Below are 25,124 nucleotides of genomic sequence, written 5' to 3'. Positions count from 1 at the left end.
TGTAGGGTGTGCAGGAGGCAGCCAATCAATGATTCTCTTTCATCATTGATGTTTCTCTCTCCCTCTCCCTCTCCGAAATCATTACTCTTAAAAAGGAAGATTTTTTTTTAAGAGTAATTAGCTCAGCCCTGCCCAGTGTGGTTCAGCTGATTGAGCATCATCCCATGCACCAAAGGGTCACCAGTTCGATTCCCAGTCAGGGCACGTGCCCGGGTTACAGGTAAAATTCCTGGTAGGGGTTGCATACTGGAGGCAACTGATGGATATTTCTCTCACACATTGGTCTCTCTCTCCCTCTAGCTGCCTCTCTCTCTCAAATCAATAGGAAAAAGCATTTTAAATAATAGTAATTAGCTCTTTCTCCTCCATGGAGGTGTATGCATTTGATTATCCTTCGCCATGTTTTCCCAAAAGACTTTCAGGATCAAGAGATTCCTGGCCAAGAAACAAAAGCAGAATTAGCCCATTACTCCAATGAATTAGGATGAAAACTGGTAATAAAATCAGGTACAACTTGAAGAGGAGACATTGGAGAACCAAACTGGGTCTATGAGGAATCACACATGAGAGATGGCGCATATATTTTTGCTGTATCCAGGTTGCCTGCACCTTTAAATGATTGAAAACATCACTATTGTCTGGACAGTTGGGCATTTTAATTGGAAAATTATTGGACTCATGATTTTGCTCTGTTGATTTTTTTTCTGCAGTAGTAGGTTGGTTCAGTAATAAATGTGTGAGACCTTTTAAACTGCAAAAAAAAAAAGTAATTAACTCAGTTTACAGATAGTATAAAGAAAAAAATAATGTTTGAACTGGTTCTTGAAGGAAGAAGAGTTTACCAGATAGAGAAGGTAGGAAAGGGTATTAAGGAGTTGACCTTTTATCTTGAAAAATGGGAAGAATTTAGACAGTCAGAAATGGGGGGAATCTAGAACAGCATCAACAAAGGTAGAGAACTTAAAAGAAAGCATGAAGTAAAATAGTTTTTACTGTAGTAAAAATAAGTGAATTTGATCCATTTTGTGATGGTATTAAAGACAATGGCGGAAACTTTCTTCAAAGGAGGACATGATAAGGTTAGAACTTTGAATTAAGAGGATTAACCTAGTTTGTACAGGATAGGTTGGACAAGGGCACACAAGGAGCAAGGAGGGCAATTAGAAGACCATTAAAATAGCTCGGTAAGAGGTAATGAGATCACGTAGAAAATGGCAGGAGGAATGGAAGGCAGAGGACAAGTGGAAGAAGTTTTGTAGACATAGCTGTATAGTTATTGGCAACCTGTGTGTTTGAGAGTGACCCTTAACAGAAAGAGACATAAAAGATAAGGCTTGGGGAAGTGAAAAAATTCAGTTTCAATACACTAATTTTGAGATTCATCAAGAGAGTAATTTCCACAGGCTTGTATAAACAATAAGATTGGACAAGTGGTTAAGGAGAAATGGGAAGTGAGAAAGTAGAGACAGCAAATGTGACTACTTTTTGTGTGAACTTTGGTGATAAAGGAAATGTGTGTGAGGAAAGAGGTTGAGGGTTTTTATCGTATGATGAACTGGGGAGACTGAGCTTCTTTGTAAGTTGAAAGAGAAAAATGAAGAACAGACCAAACAGTTTCAACAGTGTTTGGACGGAACAGACACAAGGACATCCCTTCTTCCAGCCTCTGACCACTCTCTTGTGTCTTATCCAGTCACCACCTTAAGAAACACCTCCAGGACCAGCCAACCGGTTTTTTTTCTACCTTAACTCCTATTGCTGAACAACCATGAGCTCCCAAACTCGTCAGAATTATTCCACCAAGGTGGAGGCTGTGGTCAACCACCTGGCCAACCTGCATCTGCGGGCCTCCCACACCTACCTCTCTCTGGGCTACTATTTCCACCGTGATGATGTGGCTCTTGAGGGTGTGGGCCACTTCTTCCACAAGCTGGCAGAGAAGAAGCGTGAGGGCGCTGAGCATCTCTTAAAGTGGCAAAACAAGCGTGGCAGTTGCATTCTCTTCCAGGACGTGCTGAAACCTTCCCAAGATGAGTGGAGCAAAACTCAGGACGCCATGGAAGCTGCCCTGGCCTTGGAGAAGAGCCTGAACCAGGCCCTTTGGGAGCTGCTTGCCCTGGATTCACAGACCCTCATCTCTGTGATTTCCTGGAGAACCACTTCCTGGATTGCTAATGTCCCACATCCCGCGTGGTTCAGGGTTCGGGTTCGGGCTCTGGAGGAGGCCGCGCACAAATGAAAGAGACAAGACAAGAAATAATAATTTGGAAATTGGGGGCCAGGCGGAAGCCCAGGGAAGGACTCCCCTTTGCTCTGGCCTTGCCATCCCTTTTATTCAGGTTTGGGATACACCCATAGACCTTAGGCAGGCAATTCCAGTAATAGCTCGGTGATAGCCTATCAGCAAGGATTTACCTAAGACTGAAAGGTGGAAGTTGCTTCAGCTACCATTGTCTCGACTAAACAGTGGGTGCATAGCTCTGACCTTTGCCAGAGCTTTAAGGGTCACCAGCCTTCCAGGATCCCTGTCCACACTTCTCTGATAGTGAAGACAATGGGCAGCTTCCTGCACTGGATGAGGAGGTAAAACTCATCAAGAAGATGGGTGACCACCTGACTAACATCCACAGTCTGGCCAGCTCCCAGGCTGGGCTGGGCGAGTATCTCTTCAAAAGGCTCACCCTCAAGCACGACTAGGAGCCTTTGGAGCCCAGAGGCCTTTCAGAGGCGCTTGTGCATCCCCCTGGTGTCTCTGGCTTTTACCTGAACCTCTTCCCAAAACTACTAGCCATTCTTTTAATCACCCTGGAGCCCTCTCCCATGCATTAGACCAAATGGAACAATAAAGCTTTTTGCAGGGGGGAAAAAAATGATGGAGCAAGGTCATGGTATCACAGTATTAGTGGAGGGAAAGATATAAAATACTCCCTAATACAATTGAAAACTTCCAGACATAAGAGATAATCTCAGATTCTACTTCAGATGATTTCAGTTTTTTATTTCAGTCCCTTTGCAATTAAATCATATTCTCACTGGCTTGCAATATGGCCTACTTGGTAAAAGAGACAGTTGGCTAAAGTAAAGTGGGAGTTGTGTAATTGCTTTCCCTAGGGTTCTGCTTGCAGAGAGCTGCTTGTTCAACTACTTCAGATTTGATATCACAGGACTCTGTGACTGGCTTTTTAAAGTAGCTCTTTAATTTGGATAGACATTGATTTTCAAAACTTTCCCAACTCAGACATCTTAAAAGTCACGAGTGAAACAATATAGCCTCTAGTAGAGAAGCCAGGTCTTTGAGCATGGCCTCACCTGTGACTCCAGGTTTGGCTCCATTTCCTTAAAAAAAAAAAAGCTTTACTTTCTTGGCTGCAAACTCCTGTTCATATTCGATTGGGCTTTGATGCATGCAGGCGAACGAACTCCTTTAGTTCAGAAAAATAAGCAGATGGGGAAAATTTTTTTAAATAATAAAGTCTATAGGAGAAAACCTTTCTGACCTCAGAATAGGCAAAATTTTTCTTAACCAGGATACAAAAAACACTAACCATGAATGGGGGGAAATGTGATCAATTAGGACTATTAAACAATTATAAATTTTTGTTCACCAAAAGACACCAATAAACAGTGAAAAGATAAGGCACAGAGTGAAAGAAGATATTATCAATATGTAAACAAAAAAGATGCATACCCAGAATATATAAGAAATTTCTGCAAATTAGTTAAAAAAAAAAAAAGCCCAATCAACAGGCATTTTAAGAAAGAGACTATCCAAAGGACATTATCCAATAAACATTTTAAAGGATGTTCAGCTTCTTTAGTCATCAAGGAAATGTACATTAAGACCACAACAAGTCCTAGCCAGTTTGGCTCAGTGGGGAGAGCATTGGCCTGTGGACTGAAGGGTCCCAGGCTCGATTCTGATCAAGGGCACGTGCCCAGGTTGCAGGCTTGATCCCCAGTGGGGGGTGCATACAGGAGGTAGCTGATCAGTGATTCTCATCATTGATGTTTCTATCTCTTACTCTCTGAAATCAATAAAAATATTTTTTTAAATATATATATTTAAAAAAAAACAACACAACAAGACATTTTGGCTATCAAAATGGCTAAAATGAAAACAGAAAATGTGTTGGCAGGGGTTTGGAGCAACCAATCTCATACACAGCTTGTGGGAGTATTAGCTAGTTCAACCTCACTAAAAGGCAGTTCAGCAACAGGAATAAAAAAAGCTCGGGATTTCCCATGCCATTTGTTCCAGAAGTGTCACTTCTGAAAATTAATTTAAAGTGTTTATCATGGATGTGCAGTAATATTTATGCTACAAATGTAGAGTATGTATTTTTATACTCAGTTCTTTTTATAATATTGTTAAATCAGAAATGTAAATATCCAATGTACTTTTAAATAAATTAGGGGACTGTAAAATAATATTGCACAGTAAAATAAAAAATAATTATTTTTAATATATATCTTTTTTCTATCAGACAATTAATAGTAGTTGAAGCTGGGGGATGGGTACATGGGTCTTCATTGTACTACCCAACGTTTTTGGGTATTTGAGAAAGTATCTTTTGTGACACCTTCCTGGACTCAATATTTTATATAGCTTATTCTTTATTAAAATGTGAATCCATATCTTCCATCATAACTGGAGCTTCATGCTCAGAATCTCTAAAAGACTTGGTTCAAAGAGTCTCTAGAAGGCTGACTTTAAAGCTACGTAGCAAATACAAGCCTCTGCTAATTTAACGTGGAGTGTTTATGCCAGATTAATAGAGACCTTTCCTACTCCAGAAAGCACTGTGTACCCTAAGTACCCAACTTAAAATCTAAGCCTGTGGGAGTTTTCAATTTTTAAAAGATTAGTAGTTCTTGGTTGATAGTTCTGACCTGCAGCAGAAAAGTGTTTCAAAACTAGACACAGAAACTCTTCGCTTGCTCCCTTTTTCCTTTCTTCAAGTAAATAAAAATATTCCTTAAATTGATGAGCTGTTTGTTTAACAGTTATCTGTGATTAAACTGTCACTCTCTGAAGCACTTGCTTGAAATAGTCTTTCTAAGCTAATTGTCCCTGTGTTTCGGTCTCTCTTACTTGCTTGTACTTATTTGCTGATGACTGTTCTACCGCTAATATAAGTTGTCTACTTTAATTTGAATGAGAATTTCCTTTTTCACCTTGAGAGACCAAGTCACATTTCATTTCTGAGCCCTAGACCCATATTTCTAATTTCTTTAAATATCTAACTCCATTTGGAGGTCTCCTGGCCACTTGAAATCCTCAGTTCAATACTGAGTCCTCTTCTTTCCTCCCCCCGCCTGATTCTCTTCTAGTGTCCCCATGGTAATCAATGACTCCAGCGTCCACCCAATGGCTCAAGTCAGAGTCCAGCAGCAGCCTTTCCCGTCCCCCTTTACCTGTCCACATTTTCTCATACCCACCTTTAAACTATTCTCTCCCACAGCAGGAAGAGTATCTTTACTAGTATAAATGCAAATCGAATCCTGTCATCCCCTTGCTTAAAATCCTCGAGAGGCTTTTCATGGCTTTTAGGGTAAAAACAAAACCCTAAATCTTATGTATGGTCATGGTCCCAAATGATCTGGCTCCCAACCACCTCTCCAGCTACCCTCAGCTCCTATCAGTTCCCCCTAAATATTCTACAACTTCTTCCTACTTCAGGGACTTCCAGTATGATGTTTCTTTAATCTAGAAAGCTCTATCTCCACAAACTCCACTGCACTCCTAATTAATCCCCATTAGTCATCTAGGATTAAGCAGCAGTGAACAGTAGCTGGGAAGGGTGGGCATCTTAGGGATGGGGCGGTGGGGGGGGGGGTGGGTTGAAGGAAGCGATGTCTTTGCAGGAGACTGAGAAGGAACTGTCCATGAAGTGGAAGAGGTAGCAAGAGAATGTGAACTCAAAGAAAGCAAAGGAAGAGAGTCACAGCAGATGCCAGAGAAAGGCTAAGAGAGACAAGGACTGAAATGTCTCCACTAGATCTTGCATTTAGGAGGTCCCTCAGCCACAAAAGTTACCCTTAAAAGAGGTGAGAAGAATGTTTATGAGACATTATTTTAATAAACTTGGCTGTGAATGGAAGAAGGGTGAGAGAGGATGGTAAAATGGAGATGTGGAATGGAAAAAGTTTGTGTGTGTGTGTTGAATCAGAGAGCCATCGGCAGATCCACAGCCTGTGTACAGGAAGGGTGCTGGAGCCCAATTGGGTTGGAAGGGCAGGCTTGAAGTTGCTTTTACATAGCACTTTACCAAAAAAAAATTTGATAAAACTGTTAACTGACCCCATTAAAGGATGGGAGGGTGTGATGGAGTATATTAAAGGGTGTTAAACCCTCCTCAACTTTCCCTCCTGGATGCCAGCCTCCTTTGCAGTCAGGTACTGTGGGAACCCCTTTCACGTCCCGCGTGGTTCAGGGTTCCGGTTCAGGATTCGGGTTCTGGAGAAGGCCGCACACAAATGAAAAGAGACTTGGAAAAGAGTTAATTTGGAAATATTGGGGGGCCAGGCGGGAGCCCACCTCTAGTGGGAGGACTACCGCTAGGCTCTGGCCTTGCTATCCCTTTTATTGAGGCTATGGGATACACCCATTACCCTTAAGCAGCTTTGGGAAACACCCATAGCCCTTAAGCAGGTAATAAGCAGATTATCATATCAATAAGGATTTACATGATTACAAGATGGGGAAGTTGCCTCAATTACCATTGTCTCAATTAGATAGGGAGTGGTTGGCTCTGACCTTTCAGAGCTTCAAGGTTGACCAGCCTTCCAAGGTTCCTTGTCCACACCTTTCTAATTAGTGAGACAATGATCGGTTTCCGGCAAGGTACCATATTTACTGAGCACCTAATATATGCCAGGTGTTAGTTAAATCCTTTGTATCATAAATGTGATTTCTTTCATATACAAGATAATATGAAAGTCTTGTGTTTATATTGAAACAAATTGGAATAATAAAAATCATCTACATAATCTACTAATGATATTACGCACATTTATCCTAAATAGAAGAAAAATATAGATCTCTTGACCTACTTTATATAGTCCAATCATGAAACAGTGTGGTGGGGGGGAATGTACTTAAGCATTTTTTATCCCAAATGATCACGCTATTAGACACAGGCATATAAATAGGTTCATCCTTTCCATTTTTATCCATGAATATACTACACAAAGAGAGACACTCATTCTATTACATTCTGAAATATGCTCTCTTCTCTCTAGAGGCACTGTGTAATAGTAATCACTGAGGTACTTACCCACTTCACAGACTTATCTAACCCACTAAGAGGAGGCACATTCATACTCTGCCTACCTATCTGTATGTGTAATATACTCACACCTCTGTAATAAAACTACAATAGAATAGCTGGCCATCAAAGAAAAATGAATTGGGACAGCACCCCACTCTCACACATGTCTACCACAGAAAGGACCATTAACAATGGCTTGGACATTATACCTTTGCACTAGGCAGATTATAGAATGACATGCTGATGGACTTTGAATTTTAAAATACCTCAGAGATAAGACTATAAACTCCCCAATAGTTGCATGAAGAATCTAGTTAAACTTTCAAAAATCTTCCTCAAGATTTCTCACAGACAGCTATTTTATTTTTATTTTTTAAAATATATTTTATTGATTTTTTACAGAGAAGAAGGGAGAGGGAGAGAGAGTTAGAAACATCGATGAGAGAGAAACATCAATCAGCTGCCTCCTGCACACGCCCTACTGGGGATGTGCCCACAACCAAGGTATGCCCTTGACTGGAATCAAACCTGGGACCCTTGAGTCCGTAGGCCGACGCTCTATCCACTGAGCCAAACCGGTCAGGGCTTGAAGTCTCTTTTTTAAATTAGATGCTTCCTTAAAATATCACTATAGCTAAAATTTAATAGTTTCCTTTGAGTGTGTGTAAATATGTAGAAACAGTTTAAGCATATCTGTTGAGTCCATGATCTCAATTTAATACTCTCATAGCTCAACAGTCTATGGCTATTGAATGGATTATCTTTTTTTGCCAGTTAATGTTAGTATGACAAAATTGCAGGGACAATTCTTCAAAGTCTTAAATAACCCTTTGATGAAAGGGTTACTCATCAGTAACCCTCAGTTAAGTAAGTGAAGATTTTGTGATAGGGTCAACAAACAAAACTTTCTCTTGTTAAGATAAGAGTATATGCACCCTAGCCTATGTGGCTTAGTTGGTGGAGTTTCATCCCATGCATAAAACGGTTGCCAGTTCAATTCCTGGTCAGGGCACATGCCCGTGTTGCGGGCTCAATCCCCAGTAGGGGGAGTGCAGGAGGCAACTGATCAATGCTACACTCTTGCATTAATGCTTCTCCCTCTCTTTCTAAAATCAATAAAAACATATTTTTAAAAAGATAAAAGTATGTGCATCATCACCACTTGTTACATTGTATTCTGAGTTTTATTTGAGTATTACCTGTAAGTATAATCTAATAGAAGGAAAAGCCTGAAGACAAAGTAACAACTGGAATGGAGAACCACTGAAGAACATAATAACCAGATTAAAACTCTTCAGTTTAGATTAAAAAACAAAGGCAGAAAGGAGAGAAGACATAGCCTGTTAAATCATAAAGGGATGAAAAAGCTCTTCCCTAACTCTCCCATCAAAATTACCACTGTCTTTGCTGGCCTTTTGTCCTGTTTTATTTTTCTTCTCAGCACTAAACAACACCTGCATGATATATATGTATTTGCTTATGATTTGTCTCCTCCACTAGAATGTAAGCCAATTCTATGTTAAGGAGGGACTTTCTATTTCAAGTCTAAAACAAGGCCTGACACAGAGCACACATTCAGTAAATATTTGTGGAATGGATGGAGGATGAACCAGGTTTGCTAAGTTTTGGACTACTGCTTATATTAAATGGCACAGAAATTAAAGCTGTGATAAGTACAGGGCTACACAGCTAGTGACCATTTGGTTATAGGTACCATAGATACTACTGCCTGGTTTATTACAATACACATTTGAAAATGAGCTAGGGTTGTCCTGGCCAGATAGTTCAGTTGGTTAGAATGTTGTTCTGATGCACCAAGCTTGTGGGTTCGATCCCCCGTCAGGGCACATACAAGAATCAAACAATGAATGCATAAATAAGTGGAACAACAATCTCTCTCTCGTTCCCCCCACCTCTTAAAAACAAAAATCAATAAATAATTTAAAAAAAAAGAGCTAGGGTTTATAAGTGTAGTTTCATCCACCATGCTCCTTAAAAACTTATTCCACTCAATTTGAAAAATTCAAAACTGGTCCCCATATTTCTTTGAATTTCCTAGGAATGGTGTGGTGTTCTTTCTTTCTTTCTTTCTTTCTTTCTTTCTTTCTTTCTTTCTTTCTTTCTTTCTTTCTTTCTGTTTTCACCACATTAGTTCAGTTTGGGTATCATCTTGTCATTTTTGTGCCTGGTCTCTCTTCTACATCTGTTGACCAACATTTGGAAATTCTTCGTAAAAGGAAAAGAAAGAAAAGAAGAAGAAAAAACCCTCAAGCAAATGAGTTGATGATTTGTGTTTTAGCAAACCTGACCGATGCTTTAGGGAAGTGGAATAATTTCTTTTCTTTCTTTTTTTTTTTAAATATATTTTATTGATATTTCACAGAGAGGAAGGGAGAGGGATAGAGAGCAATATCTTTACAGACACAGATCCTAGGGCAAGAGAGACTAAGGAGAAAATAAACAAATGGGACTACATCAAAATAAAAAGCTTTTGCACAGCAAAAGAAACCATCAACAAAGCAACAAGAAAGCCCACTGTATGGGAGAACATATTTGCCAATGTTATCTCCAATAAGGGTTTAATCTCCAAAATTTACAGGGAACTCATACAACTTAACAAAAGGAAGATGCACAATCCAATCAAAAAACGGGCAAAGGACCTAAATGGACACCTTTCGAAAGAGGACATTCAGAAGGCCAAGAGACATATGAAAACATGCTCAAAGTCATTAATCATCTGAGAGATGCAAATCAAAACAACAATGAGGTACCATCTCACACCTGTCAGAATGGCTATCATCAACAAACAACACGTGCTGGGGAGGATGTAGAGAAAAAGGAACCCTCTTGCACTGCTGGGCCTCCTCGTGGGAGGATGCAGACTGGTGCAGCCACTGTGGAAAACAGTATGGAGTTTCCACAAAAAATTAAAAATGGAACTCCCATTTGACTCAGTAATCCCATTTCTAGGAATATATCCCAAGAACTCAGAAACACCAATCAGAAAGGATATATGCACCCCTATGTTCATAGCAGCACAATTTACAATAGCTAAGATTTGGAAACAGCCTAGGTGCCCGTCAGCAGATGAGTGGATTAGAAAACTGTGGTACATCTACACAATGGAATACTATGCTGCTATATAAAAGAAGGAATTCTTACCATTTGCAACAGCATGGATGGAACTGGAGAGCATTATGTTATGTGAAATAAGCTAGTCAGAGAAAGATAAATATCACATGATCTCACTCATTTGTGGAATATAATGAACAACATAAACTGATGAACAAAAACAGAACCAGAGTCATAGAAGCATCAAATAGACTGTCTGACCTATGAGGGAAGGTGGGTGGTAAAGGGGTAAGAGATCAACCAAAGGACTGGTATGCATGCATATGAGCATAACCAATGGACACAGAGGGGGAGGGGGTAAGGGCATGTGCTGGGGTTTGGGGGCGACCAGGGAGAGGTCAATGGGGGAAAAGGGAGACGCATGTAATACATTAAACAATAAAGAACTTAAATTAAAAGAAAAAAAAAAGATGTACCCTCAAAAGATATATTTTTGCCCTTAGTTATGAAAAATTTGCTAAGGCTTCCTAGTTTATAGTTCCAGGCAGTACAGCATCCTATACAATAAAGAGGGAATATGCTAATTGACCATCACTCCATCACAAAGATGGCTGCACCCACAGCTGAGGCCAAGTTCCCATAAGGAGCCTTGAGGAGCAATCAGCAGGGACCTGAGGCTACACCCTCCCCCACCCCTGTGGGGCTTGACAGGGGACCTCAGGCTGCATCCCCCACCCGGCAGGGCTTGATAGGGGACCTCAGGCCATGCCCCTCGCCCCGGTGCCAGGCCAGGGGACCTGAGGCCATGCCCCCCACCCGGCGGGATTTGACAGGGGACCTCAAGGTGCGCTTCCCATCCTGGTGCTGGGCTAGGGGACCTCAGGCTGTGCCCCCCACCAGATGGGGCTTGACAGGGGACTTCAGGCCACACACCCCCACCCCAGCACCAGGCCAGGGGACCTCAGACCACCCTCCCCCCCCCGCCTGGCTGGGCTTGACAGGGGACCTCAGGCCATGCCTCCCGCCTTGGCACCAGGCCAGGGGACCTCAAGCCACGCCCCTCACCCGGCAGGACTTGACGGGGGACCTCAGGCCTTGCCCCCTGCCCCGGCGCCAGGCCAGGGGACCTGAGGCCACACCCCCCGCTTGACGGGGCTTGATGGGGGACCTCAAGGTGCACTTCCCGTCCTGGTGAGAGGAGTTAGGGGCAACCTGGTAGTTAGGGGCAACTGCCCTTCCCTGCTGTCACAAGATGGCTGGCAGTGAAGGGCAGTTAGGGGTGACTAGGCCTGAAAGGGAGGGCAGTTGGGGGTGATCAGGCTGGCAGGGGAGTGGTTAGGGGGTGATCAGGCTGGCAGGCAGAAGCAGTTAGGGTAATCAGGCAGGCAGGCAGGCAAGTGGTTGGGAGCCAGCAGTCCTGGATTGTGAGAGGGATTCCAGATTGGAGAGGGTTCAGGCTGGACTGAGCAACACACACACACACCCCCGTGCATGAATTTTGTGCACCGGGCCTCTAGTCTATATATATATAAAAGCCTAAGCGACCATTACAACTGGTCACTATGACGTGTACTGACCACCAGGGGGCAGACGCTCAGTGCAGGAGCTGCCCCCTGGTGGTCAGTGCGCTCTCACAGCCAACCTCCTGTGGCTAGCCAACCTCCTGTGGTCCCTCCCCCTCGCTGGCTGGCACCCATGCACGAATTCCTGCAATGGGCCTCTAGTATTTCATATTAGTCTTATCTCTTTTGGGAAACAGTGTAAGCTTAGATATAAAAAAGAGCTACTGTATATTTTTTGCAGGTATTTCATTGTGATGGAAAATAACATTTCTTGAAATGTTAGACCAGTTGCTTTCATTTATCCATGTATCCATTACAAATTTATTGAACACCTACTTGGCACACACTTTCACTTAAGGCATTTACTAGACCTTACCTCCCTTGAGACAGACACCTTGACTGTCCTTGGTGACTTAGTGAACATGGACAGCAGCTCCATTCAGGCAACTGTATGTTTACATACTATAATTGGAGCATCCAGTCACCTTCCTTTACGAGAGTACAAAGGTCACCTAGTGAGAAAAGTTCAGACCTCTCGTTTTGTTTTCGTATATTTGAGCCTTAAACGGGCACCAAGTATGTGTGTACATAGTATGTTTTAGGATCATGCCCCTTCTCCTTTGACTTGGCTTCAGAGAATGTTCAACTTTTCGCCCAAACTTGGGAGGATTCAAGTTTTTCCAGTCAGCTCTCACTCTCCGAGCTGAGGAGGAAGATACGTAGCTAAGAGGCGCAAAAGCAGCCCCGATTCTCCCACGAGGCGGCCCAGGATGCTACGTAGCAACACCAGGGTGACCGAGCTAAGCTGGAATAAAGGCCGGCTCAGAGGCTGAGGGCTAGGAGAGCTCGCCCCAGTTCTGCGTAGCCCGGCCCCGCCCTCCGCCTCCCGCGCACCCGCACGGGCGTGGCCAGGCCTGGGGAGGAGCCAGGCGTCAGCAGTGCGCGCGCGCGCGGCCCCGCCCTCCGTAGCGTCAGAGGCGAGACGCGTTGCAACGCAGTGCAAACTGGGAAAGGGGGATGAGCTGGGCTGGCTTCGTCGGGAAGGCGAACGCGGTTTGCTCCTGAGGTTGGTGGGAGATGGGCCTTGGGCGAGGAGTCCGGCGTTAGTGAAAGCGCGCCTGGCGCCAAGGTGAGTGCGGGTCTGGGTCCTGGCATTTGTTCCCCGCAAGCCGTCCGCAGTGAACCCCCTTTTCTTCCTCCGGCTGCTGGTCACCCGGGAGACGAGCCCTGACCGCGGAGTGGGTGGGACTACCTGAACTTAGAATCGGCTTTCGGAGGAAGGGCCCAGTCTCGAGTTTCCCCCGCTGCCCACCTATGGTTGCCCAGCGAGTTTCGTATGGATTCAGGTTTTCCGGTCCCACAAAGTGGCCTTGACCATTCCTCCCCCTTCTTGTACACTCAGACTCGAAATTGATAAACTACCTCTTGCTTCCGTTTTCTCAATTTTTGCTAACGAGCTACAATTCCAGGCCTTACTATAACCCCTCAGAGTGTTTCCCAATCCCTCCCCTGTCCCAAACTTGCTTTTAGCGAAGTCCGAGTATGAATTTAAAGAACCTCTAAGCTCATCAGAATTAAAACTGTGACTTACCTCACATAGAAGCTTTTCTGTCTTAAAATGTGGCCTCTCCTAGAGTTGTGGGACAGGTGAATTTCACCTCCACTCCACCTTGGGAATTGTCAGAACCCTGAATCGCAGTGATGTTCATGTATGCATAAAACTGCAGACCACGCTTCTGGGTTTATTTTGTGCCGCCAGTTTATTCTGTGACCTTGAGGCAGGTCACTTAATCATTTAACAAAATGTTTACCTGAAGACAGGTGTTGCAGAGCCAAAGAAATTTAATATTTGTTAAGAGCTCAGAGAATTTAAGATGAAAGGGATTCCGCACTAATGGATGTTACTCCTTCTGAATCGGCAAGCATCCTTAGTTTGTATATTTTCTGTTGCAGCACTTGGAATTGTTAAGTGGTATTTGTTAAGGATGTTTTCCTGTTCTAGGTTTGCTCTGTGGCTTTGCTGTGTAAGCAGATTTTGCATTTCAACAGATTTATTTTTTTGAGTCGTTGAATTTCTTTCATGATGGATTCAGATAGTTTCTTATGACTCTGTAGCACTTGGACCAGTTTATGTGAAAGGTGATGTAGGTTGTGCTTTGTCTTTATCATATTGCTATGATTGCCTTGGATGTGCATTTCTTTTGACACATTAGATGCATCTTTAAAATTAGATAGTAAGGATTTTATAATTGTAAACAGCAACAACCTGTCATTAATGACATAAATAGGCATTAATTGCACTTAGGTATGTATTGTATTCTTTGAGAAACAATGCATGAAAAAAACGGACAGAAAATATTTTAAACCTTTCTTTCTAGCCTGATTTTTTATATATTTACTTGAACTTTATTTATCATTATGGTCATTTGTTTATTAATGTGAACATAATGGAAAAGAACCCAAAAGAGACATTTGTAAAGTACGACAGTTGGAAAATCCAGCACATCTAATTTTTTTTCTATAAAATTTCCAGCATTATATAGGTTGTCCCAAAAAAATGTATACACACACTTTGAATAATTATAAAGGCATTGTTTATTAAAATGCATTTCATTTTTCAAAATTGAGCTATCAGCTGTTAAGTGCATACGTTTTTTTGGGACACTCTATACACACACACACACACACACACACACACACACACACACGCACACGAGACGCAGTGCACGAATTCGTGCACCTTGAAAGGACCTGTGGGCCGCGAGGCTGTGGTGGGCACAGGGGCGGGTCTTGGCCCATCCTCCGTGTCCCCGCCCCATCCCGCCCCTCCCGCCACAGCCCCCACCCCCCCATTCCTTGTCTGCCAGCAGCCCTGCTCCTGCTGCCACCACTCCCACGCGCTGACGGCCCTTTTCGCACCCGCTCACAGCTGCTGACGGCATGGAGCTATTGGGGCTAGCGCCAGCAGCGAATGCAAGCAGGGCCAGCGCCATCAGCGGGTGCAAGCAGTGGCTGCCAGCCCTGATCGCCCCTCAGGAGCAGGGGTAGGTGGAGAAGCCCTGAGGGGTGATCGGGGCCAGCAAGCGATGGGGGCTGGCAGCAGGTGCTGGCAGCGGGTGCAAACAGCAGTATCGGATGTGGGTGCGAGCAGGGCTGGTGCTGGCAGCAGGTGTGGGTGCTGGGTGGGACCACGGCACACAGGAGCAAAGAATTTTCAGTAACCACCAGAGGCTCACCCTGATGACAGTGACTGGTGCCCCGCCTTGGTCTGGCGCCCCGCTCAACTGCTCCACCATTCCGCTGTGACTGATGCCTGCCGTGTTCCGCATGCGCCCCCTGGTGGTCAGCGCACATCATAGTGACCAGTTGTTCGTTTGTTCCACCATTCGATCTATTTGCATACTAGGGTTTTATATATATAGTAGAGGCCCGGTGCACGAAATTCGTGCACGGGGGTGTGTGTCCCTCAGCCCAGCCTGCACCCTCTCCAATCTCGGACCCCTTGAGGGATGTCCGACTGCCCGTTCAGAGGGATCGGGCCTAAACGGGCAGTCGGACATCCCTCTCACAATCCAGGACTGCTGGCTCCCAACCGCTCGCCTGCCTGCCTGCCTGATTGCCTCTAACCGCTTCTGCCTGCCAGCCTGATCACCCCCTAACCACTCCCCTGCCAGTCTGATCGATGCCTAACTGCTCCCCTACCGGCCCATTGCCCCTAACTGCCCTCCCCTGCCAGCCTGGTCACCCCTAACTGCCCTCCCCTGCCAGCCTGGTCAGCCCTAACTGTCCTACCCTGCAGGGCTGGTCCCCCCCAACTGTCCTCCACTGCAGGCCTGGTCCCCTCCCAACAACCCTCCCCTGCAGGCCTGGGTCCCCCCCAACTGTCCTCCCCTGCAGGCCTGGTCGCCCGCAACTGCCCTCCTCTGCCAGCCTGGTCACCCCTAACTGCCTTCCCTTGCAGGCCTGATCGCCCCCAACTGCCCTCCCCTGCCAGCCATCTTGTGGTGGCCATCTTGTGTTCACATGTGGGCAGCCATCTGTGTGTTGGAGTGATGGTCAATTTGCATATTACCTCTTTATTAGATAGGATATAGATATATATGTATTTTATTTTTTTAAATATATTTTTATTGATTTCAGAGAGGAAGAGGAGAGGGAGAGAGAGATAGAAACATCAATGATGAGAGGGAATCATTGACTGGCTGCCTCCTGCATGCCCCCCACTGGGGATCGAGCCCGCAACCCAGGCATGTGCCCTTGACTGGGAATCAAACCTGGGACTCTTTAGTTCCCAGGCCGATGCTCTATCCACTGAGCCAAACCGGCTAGGGCTATATTTCTTTTAATTAAAATTTTTTTTTTGTTAGAAAAGCAAGCAAGAATTTATTTTTTTTTTCTTTATTGATATGTGTCCTTATCCCCCCTTACCCCCCCCCACTCATGCTTCACCCCCCTGTTGTCTGTGTCCATTGGTTAGGCTTATATGCATGCATACAAGTCCTTCGGTTGATCTCTCCCCCTTATCCCCACCCTCCCTACCTTTCCTCTGAGGTTTGATGGTCTGATCGATGCTTCTGTCTCTGGATCTGTTTTTGTTCATCAACTTATGTTGTTCATTATATTCCATAAATGAGTGAGATCATGTGATATTTATCTTTTTCTGCCTGGCTTATTTCACTTAGCATAATGCTCTCCAGTTCCATCCATGCTGTTGCAAATGGTAAGAATTCCTTCTTTTTTACCACAGTGTAGTATTCCATTGTGTAGATGTACCACAGTTTTCTAATCCACTCATCTGCTGATGGGCACTTAGGCTATTTCCAAATCTTAGCTATGGTGAATTGAAGCAAGAATTTATTGACTGCCGCAAAACACACGTAGGACAGTGAAACAAGGAAGGGCATAGAAGAAGCAACAGAAGAGCCTAAGCTGGGCTGCTTTGGCTCACTGGGAAGTCAGAGAAAAGGGGGCCTTGGAGACAGGTTCAGGGGGTTAGCCTGGGACGAGCTGCACTTCCCATTGCTCCCCTGGTTCTAGCATTATATTTTATTATAAATTTTTATAAATGAAAACACTTATTTTTGTGGACATGAAAGGAAAATACTAATAATGTCCATTAAATATGAGTTGCTAATATTAGGGATAAGAAAGACTTATTTTTTAAAATCTTGGTTATTGTTCCATTATTTGTTATTGCTGTATAACAAATTGTTTCAACACAAAATGGCTTAAGACTACAATTTATTTTCCCTTGTTTCTAGACTGACTGGACTCAGCTGGTTGGTTCTTGTTTGGGGTTTCGTGCAGTTGTAGTCATCTGAAAGCTCCACTGGGCTGGACATCGAAGATGGTTCATTTGCATGAATGGCAGTTGATGTTGGCTGGGAGTTAGCTGGAGATGCTAACTGAAGTGCCTGCATGTAGACTCTTCATGTGGCTCAGATTTCTCACGATTATGGAGGCTGAGTTCCAAGAGCAAGTGTTTGAAGATACAGGAAGTGAAAGCTGTCTCTTAAAGCCTGAACCCAGAAATTGGTATAGCATTACTTCCAACATTCTCTATTGGTCAGAGCAGTCAGAGCCCTCCTCCCATTGGATGATTGATCCCTATCTTTTGACGGAAAGAATGTCAAAGAATTTGTAGATTGGAAGAAGTGCACCCCCCCCCAAACTAGAATTTCCCCTTTCCTTTTGACTCTCCAGGGACTGGAGTCACATATTAGTATATAGTGTAACAATTGTTGGCTTATTATTTAATGAGTATTGGTTTGGTTTTGGTAACTAGACTAAGTAAGATATTTGTGATCAGAAGCCCGATGGTGGTACTATCTTTATGCCCTAGAGCAGTGGTCGGCAAACTCATTAGTCAACAGAGTGGCAAACCGTGGCTCGCGAGCCGCAGTTTCCTGACCACTGCCCTAGAGCAATGTTACTCAAACTAGCCAGTCTCTGTTACAGGCTTGCAGCTTGAGCTAGAATATAATCAGTGCACTGCTTTCTTCATAGAGGAAGTAACTACTATGAAAAGTTCAGTGTGTTTAATTGTTACATTCTGTTATAAGCTTTGTATTTTTTTTTTAAAATATATTTTATTGATATTTTACAGAGAGGAAGGGAGAGGGATAGAGAGTTAGAAACATCGATGAGAGAGAAACATCGATCAGCTGCCTCCTGCACACCTCCTACTGGGGAGGTGCCCGCAACCAAGGTACGTGCCCTTGACCGGAATCGAACCTGGGACCCCTCAGTCCGCAGGCTGACGCTCTATCCACTGAGCCAAACCGGTTTCGGCATAAGCTTTGTATTTTATCACAGACTTAACAAAAAGTTTCCTAACCTGCACTAGCCTATGGATTACACTTAGGGTAGCAGTGCTTTGCAGAACTTCTATACTTTTTCAGTGTGACCTATTGTATTAAGAAATACATTTTACTTTTTAAAAAAATTATTATTGATTTGAGAGAGAAAAATAGCAATTTGTTTTGAGAGAGAAAAAATTGACTTGAGAGAGAAAAAATACATTTGTGTATGTATTTATTGATTGATTTTTAAAAAAAATTTATTAATTTCAGAGAGGAAGAGAGAGGGGGGAGAGAGAGAGAGAATCATCAATGATGAGATAGAGTCATTGATCGGCTGCCTCCTGCATGCCCCACACTGGGGATCAAGCCCACAACCTGGGCATGTGCCCTGACTGAGAATTGAACTGTGACCTCCTGTTTCATAAGTCAATGCTCAACCACTGAGCCACACTGGCTTGGCCATTGATTGATTCTTGTATGTGTCCTGACCTGGGATTGAACCCACAGCCTTGGTGCACTGGGACGATGCTCTAACCAACTGAACTGCCTGGCCAGGGCCAAGAAATACATTTTACATTTCAACTCAGTGCTCTATATGAGCATACATACATGAATATAACCAAAAATAAAATTTCATGAAATAGATCTTTACAGTATGTAACATACTCTCACATTTTCTCTTCAGTTTTATATTTTTAAAAGCTGGTTGTGACCTAAATGTACAGTGCTAGACACATAGTAGATATTCAGAAAATACCAGAAGTTTTAGCAGTGACATTTCTTGAAAAGGTTGAGCCTTCTTAATACTTTAGAATTGCTTTAAAAAAACACATTATTTCATCAATATTCATGGTATGTGTGGCATTTTAACTAGAATGAGTATAAAATGGATTATATGAAATTTAAGTAAGTAAGAACATATAATGCATACTCGTGCTGTTGACGGGCAAAAGTGAGGTGAGATGATGGGTGGCAAGGAAGACAAACTGCTTTCCTTCCAGCGTTGCCAGGGATCTCCACAATGGCTGGCGTTAAACCCTAGTGGAGATATCAGGACCAGTTTAAATGACCACAAACCTCAGTCTTCACTTTTGTAGTCTTTTACTCTGTGGTTCAAGTCATCTAATCTCTACTCTTTCTCTTTGGAAGGATCAGAAGGATGTCAAAAAGAGGTGGATATATGTGCCTTCCATTTTCTTCCGACTTGTTAACTCATTTTCAGCACTTCCTGGATTATACTTTTGGAGCATTGCTATTTAAAAAAAGCTAGAGTTCTTAATCTTTTTTTAAAGTATATTTTTATTGATATCAGAGAGGAAAGTAGAGGGGGAGAAAGAAACATCAATGATGGAAGAGAATCATTGATTGGCTGCCTCCTGCATGTTCCACGCTGGGGATGGAGCCCGCAATCTGGGCATGTGCCCTTGACCAGAATCAAACCCAGGATCCTTCAGGGTACAGGCCAGTGCTCTAACTGCTGAGCACACTGGCCAGGGCTATGCTGTATTTTTAACACCAAGCATCTTTTTTAAAAAAAATCCTCACCGGAGGATATGTTTTTATTTATTTTAGAGAGAAACATTGATCGGTTGCATCTCATAGGTACCATGATCAAGGGATCAAACCCACAACCTAGATATGTGCCCTGACTGGGAATAGAACCTGCAGCCTTTTTGGTAGATGGGACAATGTTCCAACTAACTGACCCACCCAGCCGGGGCAACACCAGGCATCTTATTTGACAATATAGCTTATACTAGAGGTCCTCTTGCAATCTGGGACACCTCGAGGGATGGCGGACTGCTGGTTTCGGCCCAGTCTGCACAGGCCAAGCTGAGGGATCCCACCAGTGCATGAATCTGCACTGGGCCTCTAGTATGCATATAAGATACTTGGTTAATCTCTTCCCCTCCCCCCTTTCCCCTTTTCTCTGAGATTCATCAGTCTGTTCCATGTTTCCATGCCTGTGTGTTGACTGTCTGCCCCCTGGTGGTCAGTGCACATCATAGCTACTGGTCGAACAGTGGCTTAGGCTTTTATATATATAGACTAGAGGCCTGGTGCACAAATTCGTGCACGGGTGGGGTTCCAACTGCCTTGCCCCCATGGGGACCAATCCGGCGGGGAGGAGGGAGGTTGGCCAGCCAGCTCCGCCCCCAATTGGGGTTGGGGGGCTGGTTGGGGGTGGGGCCAGCTGGGGGAAGGGACCATGGGCAGTTGGCCGGCTGCAGTGGGCATCATAGCAACCAGTCGTTCTAGCATTCCAGTCACTTGGCTTTTATATATAGAGATAATTTTGTGAATGAAAGTGGAAACAAAAATTAGTCCTTTGATGACTACTTATTTCAGCTGTTCTCAAGAATCAAATAAGGACAGAAAAGGTAACTTTAAAGTACAGTCTTTCTCATAGAAACCTTCACTAAAAACTTAGATGTCATCATAATCTTATTCCTGTACTTTGCCTCCATGTGTCTAGTCATTTGCCAAGTCCTGTCATTCTACCTTTCCAGTTTCTGTCATTCTACCTTTGCAGTGTCTGTTGTATCTGCCTCCTTTATTCCATCTCTGTTGTCCTAGTTCTGACCTTCATCATCTTTCCTTAGGATCATTCTGATAGGTAACAAGAGTGTTCCTTTTCTCCAGTCTTTTAAAGCCTTTGTACTGTTGTCAGTTTGGATCACGTAACTCCATTGTTAGAATCCTGCTATGGCTCTCTGTTACTTTTAGAAAATAAAATAATAAATGCTTTTTGTGACATCCAAGGCCTTTCATTTTCTGTTCCTAGACTATTTTTTTCAAGTTTAGTGTCTAGTAGATCCTTGTTCATTCTCTGTACTGACTAGTTCCTAAAGATGTTCTTTACTTTTTTGACTTTTCCTCATACTGTTCTTAATCTCTGTCAAAAGTCTTCTCCCACCAAGACTCACATAAATGCTATCTCTTCCCATGATGCCTCCCAGCATCCCACTTACTTAGTCATACTTAATCTTCCTTCTTAATTTTCCCATTGTACATTATTTGTATCTCTTTATAGTTTGACATGATACTATGTTGTATTACCATTGCTTACAATTTTCTGTCACATATTTTTTTAAACTTTGTGAGGAAGCAGATCACATCTGATCTTTGAGTTCCTAGAAACACAGTGTCTTCCATACAGCAGAATATCTGTGAACGATAGAATACAGCAATATACTGTTCATTGTAGTTTGTTTTTAAACTTTATACAAATGGTGCCATGTAATATATATTCTTTTTATTTAACTTTGAAATAGCTAATTTATGATTTTAAGTTGTCTAGGTAGCATATATAGTTTTAATATTCTTTGTCTTTTAAAGATCCAAACTTTAAAGGTAATCATGAGAAACAGATTCAACTGAGAACACATTTTAGACCTTCATTTTAGAAGGTTCAAATCAGTAGCTTTCTTTTCCTAGCCAGGAAACTTAATTGTCATGATTCAGCAAAATAGACGCCATCCGACTTTTTTTTAAAATCCTCACCTGAGGATATGCTTACTGATTTTAGAAAGAGGGGAAGGGAGAGAGAGACATCAATTGGCTGCCTCCCTTGCGTGCCCCGACTGGGGATCAAACCCACAACCTTTCAGTATAGGGATGATGCTCCAACCAACAGAGCCACATTGGCCAGGGCTCTACATGACTTTTTGAACATACTGGTACATTCTGTGTTTAGACCAGTAGTACTATGACCCAGATAGAGAATAGAATTGGAAAAAAGATACTATCAGACTGATACTTGGTTACTCTGCTTAACTCTGGCTTTAGTTTTTATTTTAGTACACTTTGTAATGTCACCAATAAAAAATGATTGTTGTTTTTGGGAATTACATTTCAAGAGCTGGCCTGTGTCAGGGGAGCAAATGTTGCCTTCTGTGGTTGAGTAAGCTGAGGTAGTTGGGAGCAGAAAAGTCAGGGATAACTCTTGTTACTGGTCTCTTCTTACTGTCTTCTGGACCTCATTAATAGTCCAAGCTCCAATGTCCCCTGCCCTCTGCCACAGTGATGTCTGTTGTGGTATCACTAAGGCCTCAGGTTTCCTTAAGTACCTTCCTGAAAAGTTAGTTCTTTTTTAATCCTCACCCACGGGTATTTTTTCCATTGATTTTTAGAGAGAGTGGAAGGGAGAGGGAGAGACAGAGAGAGAGAAACATCAATGTGAAAGAGACAGATCAATTGGTTGCCTCTTGCTTGTGCCCCGACCAGGGCCAGGGATGAAGCCTGCAACCAAGGTGCATGCCTTTGACAAGAATCGAGCATGGGACCCTTCAGTCCTCAGGCTGACTCTCTATCCACTGAGCCAAACCGGCCAAGATGAAAAGCTAGTTTCTTGACCTTACTTTCTCTTAGTCAAAAGCTACTTCTTGTGTTTCAGAAATCATGTTTCTGGAATACCATTCCATCCAATCCCATCATTCTCTCTGTTATTGCCAATTTTTAAAAAGTTATCTACAATCTACTTCCATTTCTTCATTCCTCAATGTTTGTGCTCTTGCTTCCACTCACACTCCTGTACAGAAGCTGTATTTCACAAAGTTATATATATATATATTAGGAGCCCAGTGCGCGAAATCGCGTGTGAAGTAGCCCTCCGCTGCTCGCAGCCCCGCCCACCGTCCCGCTGCGCTCAAAAATACCTTCTCCCCCAGTGTCAGGGAGGGGGTAGCAAAAAATAGAAGACGCCCTCCCTATTGCACACGGACCCTATATACAGGCCCATCCGGCCCAGGCCGGTGGGATGCTTGGCACATTCTCAGATCCCTGCTCAGGGGCGGGAGGGGTGACTGGTGGCAGCACACATGAGAGGGGAACTCCGGGTGGCCACTCTGGTCCTGGCACTTCCTGGTCCTGGCACTTCCTGGTCTTCGGTTCCTTCCTGGTCCTGCCTGCAGCCCTGGTCCCCCTGCCTTGCTCAGCCTCCCCTCTCTATCCTGGCCTCAAATAGCCCCTTTGACTTCTGGGGGCTCTGTCATCCCCTCCCAGCCTGGAGGTCCCAAGGGGAAATCATGGCTTCTCAGAGACTTGCTGGAAGCCCTGTCACTCATGTTCATACAGGGGAAGGGGTGCGTGTGGCAGAAGCAACTGTATATAAATGCGGGTGCAGGGGTAAGTCCTCCGGGGTCACTTGGACAGTTTGCTGATGACGCGGATCAGGGCCGAGTTCTTGTCCTTAAGGCGCTGGTTGTCAGCCCAGAGGTTGGACAGGCCCTTCAGCTCCTCTTCCAGCTCAGCGGCCTTGTGCTCCAGGGTCCTGCACTCAAATCTCTCCAGCTCCAGGAGGGCCGGCCTCTCTGCAAAGCACTCCTGTCCCTCCGTGCGTGCTCCAGCTCAACATTGAGCTGCACCAGCCAGCAGCGTCAGGGCCTCTCGGTCAGGGCCACACGAAGTTTCGCTCTCAATGCGCAGCTCTGCGTAGAGCTTCCTGAAGACTCCCTCGGGCTCTTCTGATTCGGGTTGGGATTCTGGGTTGAGGGCCTGCTGCCTCCGGCGGGGGAAGGGCTGGATTCTGGGCTGATGTCTGCTGGCTTCGCTCCTCCCCCTCCGCAAGCCCTCTCCTCTCCTTGCCAACTCTGCGGTGCTCCCTGGAGGCCTGTGGTCCCTGTCCCTGCCTGTCAGGCGCCTCTACTCTTTGGGCAGGGCCATTAGAATTCTCAACTCCAGGGACTTGGGGCTGCTAGGAAGGGCCAGGCTCTCTGCAGCCCGCTCTTGATCAGGATGGGAGAGTCCAATCAGGGGCAGGCCAGTAGGGGAAGAGGCCATTAGGTTGGCCGGCCCCACCTACTGATTGGGCTGGTTCGCTGGCTACAGTGGGCAGCGGTAGCGGTTTACTGGAGGTGGGTGGGAGCCGCCGGCATCCATGGGAGGCAGGAGCGAGAGGCGGGAGTGAGACACTGCCACCCACGGGAGGCAGGAGGGAGCTGCCACCGCCCGAGGGAGCTGGGGGGGAGGGACCGAGAGGTCAACAGTTCAGCCCACTCGCCAGTCAGTGCCACCTCATGGCGACCGGTCGTTTGGTCGTTTTGGTCGTCACGGCCCCTGGCTTTTTATATATATGGATATCAGGCTCTTCCAGTATCCCAAATATTTTTTTTTAAATCAGTATTTAACAAATGCGTACTTTGTGTTTGCTTGTTTCACCTATAACTTTTTAAAAAAATATTTTTTATTGATTTTTAGAAACATCGATGCTTATATACAATTGCATATTTTTATTCATACTTGCATTGTTATGCTCATAATTTTTCTTTAAAATTTTTTATAAAGTATGTTAAACACATTATATAATTATTTTATATGCTATAAAGCAGGGGTCCTCAAACTACAGCCTGCGGGCCACATGCGGCCCGCCGAGGACATTTATCTGGCCCGCTGGGTGCCACTGCCTGTCCTGCTTAGCAGCCAACTCGTCCCAGGCCCGCAGTGCGCATAGGAATTTGTTCATAGTTTTTTTTTTTAAACTATAGTCCGGCCCTCCAACGGTCTGAGGGACAGTGAACTGGCCCCCTGTTTAAAAAGTTTGAGGACCCCTGCTATAAAGCATGATAATAAAATGATCACCTGTGATCACCTGTCAGTGTACCACCCACCCAACTTGAGAAATAAAACCTTCCTGATATTGCTGACATTTCTTGTGTATGCCTCTGATTATATCTTCTTCCTCCTCAGAAGTAGAATTTGATTATCATTTTCTGTTTTTCTTTATAGGCTTACCTCATTTATATGAGCAATATACTGTTCAAGGTAGTTCATTTTTATGCTTTATACAAATGGTGTCATGTATTATGTGTTCCTTTTTATTTTAAAGTATGTGTCTATTCATTTTTCAAAATACGTTTTTATTCGTTTTTAGAGAGGAAAGGAGAGGGAAAGAGAGACATCATCAATCGGCTGCCTCC

At 44.1% G+C, this 25,124-nt stretch overlaps 1 protein-coding gene and 1 pseudogene across 8 annotated transcripts in view; both read left to right on the top strand.

Moving 5' to 3' along the window:
• The window catches only part of USP8 (ubiquitin specific peptidase 8), a 114,051-nt gene that overhangs the window by 33,044 nt on the left and 55,883 nt on the right, over positions 1-25,124 (top strand). For 2 of the 7 annotated variants that reach the window (XM_080684877.1, XM_080684873.1), the window contains exons 1-2: positions 12,871-13,034; positions 17,167-17,440. The exons of 1 other annotated variant lie outside the window; for it this stretch is intronic. The gene's annotated coding sequence lies outside the window, so the exon portion shown is untranslated. Of the gene's footprint in view, positions 1-12,823; positions 13,035-17,166; positions 17,441-24,933; positions 24,970-25,124 lie in introns of those variants that run through there. 4 more of the 7 variants (XM_080684874.1, XM_080684878.1, XM_080684872.1 and 1 more) reach the window with 4 other exon arrangements.
• Positions 1,769-2,697, top strand: LOC308243379 (ferritin light chain-like; annotated as a pseudogene). Its single transcript has 2 exons — positions 1,769-2,163; positions 2,572-2,697. The product of its transcript is annotated as a ferritin light chain-like (transcript).

This window comes from Plecotus auritus (genome assembly GCF_963455305.1).
Source record: "Plecotus auritus genome assembly, chromosome: 1".
Taxonomy (NCBI): Eukaryota; Metazoa; Chordata; class Mammalia; order Chiroptera; family Vespertilionidae; genus Plecotus; species Plecotus auritus.
Note: the sequence above shows the minus strand (reverse complement) of the source record. Positions and strands in the feature narration are given on the sequence as shown.